Here is a 2,808-nt window from a genome sequence, read left to right on the forward strand (position 1 = left end):
TTGTTTTCATATACCGGGTTGCTTATTTCTCTCGCAGAAACTGGCAACCCCACAATGATAGCCGTTAGCTACATTTAGCTAATATATTGATATCAATCCTGTAAGCTAAAACAAGTACATTATCGCGCTATATTACATATCGATGCGATCTGCGTTATTATGACCTTAATTTTCATGGCAGGTACATTCCAAAGCAACTAATAATAACCACGTTATGGTGACATAATGTTACAATGTTTACAATACATTCATTCGAGTCTTCTTCTTCTGCTATTGGAAATAGGAAGCCATTTCCGCATTTTCCATTGTTGTGGTCAACAGTGCCCCCAGCTGGAACATTAGCATGAATTAGCTTTAGGCGGACCAAAATAAACACACTTTTTACAAAATATCGTTGTTAATACTTCTTTCTGTGCTATTTCTGTTAGCCAGTTAGTAAAAGACTAGTATTATCTTCCAAAACGATTGTGTACAAAAAGGCGGATTTTAGCGGAATTTGCATACTATAGCAGGGAAGCCGTATGTCTAGTTAGCATTGGTTAACCCAATGGTTATAACATTAGACATAGTGACATGTTTAAGCATTTATTTCATATTTATATGTCGATATCAGCTCTGACATTTATTACAGACCTGCTCTAACATGACATGAATAATAATATAGCTTCAGATTATTTTAGACAGAAAAATAAAAAAGGACAAAGAAAATAGTTTTTCAGCTGTCCTCAACAATTGCCATCCCCGCGATGGCAGGCTCTATATCGCGTGTGGTCAGTATTAGTGCCTCCCCCAGCCCCTCCCAGCGAGGAGCCCCCACTGGGACGACATAGTGCCTCCCCCAGCCCCTCCCAGCGAGGAGCCCCCACTGGGACGACATAGTATTAGTGCCTCCCCCAGCCCCTCCCAGCGAGGAGCCCCCACCGGGACGACATAATATTAGTGCCTCCCCAGTCCATTGGAGTCGCTAGCACAGATTCCCTCTCCCGGACACGGACAGTGTGTTGGTATAGATGTGTGTCCAAGCCGGACGCCCTGTGGTGGATTGGAACCCCCTAGACTTTACCCTGTACTGCCACAACCAGGTGCCACTGAAGTTGGCCTTGTTTTGGTGGTGGGACTCAGTGATGTAACTGACAGATTAGGTTTACAAATAAAAAAGATTGTTCAGTGTTTTCTGTCATACATCGATCTAATGTTAAAGGCAGAATGGTGACCAGGCAGAACTATAATATGCAAATAACTAATTAAGTAACTATTAAGAACTGAAGTTGAATAAACTACCTCAATGTGTTGTTAAAGTATTGTAGTTGAGATACTTTGCACCACTGAGAACAATTCAGGAATTTATAAATAGTCCAGATTAGATCTAATCTTCATCCTCCTTTTTTTCAGTTCATATATTCATTCAGTGTATATACATACAGGATTGTAGTCTAGATACAAATACTTTGTTAAACCTTTGTATTTATACTTGATTTAGTATTTATGTCAAAGAAACACTAATGTGACTACACTACCAATCTGGTGGCAAATGTAAATATATACAGGTACACGGTAAAGAGTGTTGATGTAACCTTGAACCCGCGAGGGGGTTAAAACACTCCAGATTATACAGTGCCTGCTATTGAGATGGGAGGGGAGAGACATGACGTAAACATGAGTGTAGAAAGTATCACATTTATAAAAAATTACATTTTATGTGATGGTATTTATTAAACCATCTGTGGTTCTAATACCATACTTTGGAGGATGATGGAGGTCAGAATCTGTTGTCTGTTGTCTATAGCAGACCTATGCTGCCATCTAGTGGTGCTGTGGTGGTAAGGACTCATTGCTCTCACATTCATACAACATCTAAAATAAAGGTTTATATTCTTATCTTGTGTCAATTAATGACCATTTATTTCTACATAATGGGAAAATGCCAACATATGGCGAATCAGCATTCCATGACAAATGCATAGTTTTGTATGAAGGTAAATTATGGACTATAAGAATAAGTGCAGAGAAACTTAGTTTATGAAGACAAGAGGTCATAGGTCATGAAGACAGGTTTGATTGATTGATTGAAAATTGTATTAACAGTTTGCAGAATTACAGTACATTTCAAGCACAAACTCGATACAAAGGCTGTTAACTGTGAGTGGACGACGACCCAATTAAGCATTACACTTGTTTACAACAGGGTCCGTCATAGAAGTTTAAGATGACCATGAAATCTGTCTGCTTTTGGATGAATGAATATATATATATTTTCATACAATAGTTGAATTAATCAGTATTTGAATGTATCAATTCAATTTTATTTTTTTTTCACAGATATTTAGGCTTCATATGGCTTGAGGTCTACTCTCAAACCTTTGTGTTCAGTAGGCCTATATCATTTTTGACAACCATATATATATAGCCTACTTCACAAGAGCTTGTACATCTGCTACTTCTGCCGAACGTTTGCATATTTTCAATTGAATAGTATAATAAATCATTCACCACAGATTGCTTAATTGTCCTGCAGCTTTATCAATGAGGGTTAAGCATGTATTTATAAAGCTGTTTTACAAAAGCCCCTGTGGGAATCAAATAAATAAATGAATAAAAATAAGAACAATTTGTACCAAACTAAACATTTTAGGGGAACTGTGTTCTGGCCGCATGATGACGTCAAGTTATTTCCGCTCCGACCGGAATCACCGGATCAAAAACCCGGAAATGGTATTTACTTTAGTGTCTGGAACTTTTCTTCTGTAGTGTGTTGTTGTCAGACGGACACAGTTAGTGGTAACACGTCGTCCCTGTGAAGAAGGCATG

The sequence above is a fragment of the Electrona antarctica genome, assembly GCF_951216825.1.
Source record: "Electrona antarctica genome assembly, chromosome: 22".
Classification (NCBI taxonomy): Eukaryota; Metazoa; Chordata; class Actinopteri; order Myctophiformes; family Myctophidae; genus Electrona; species Electrona antarctica.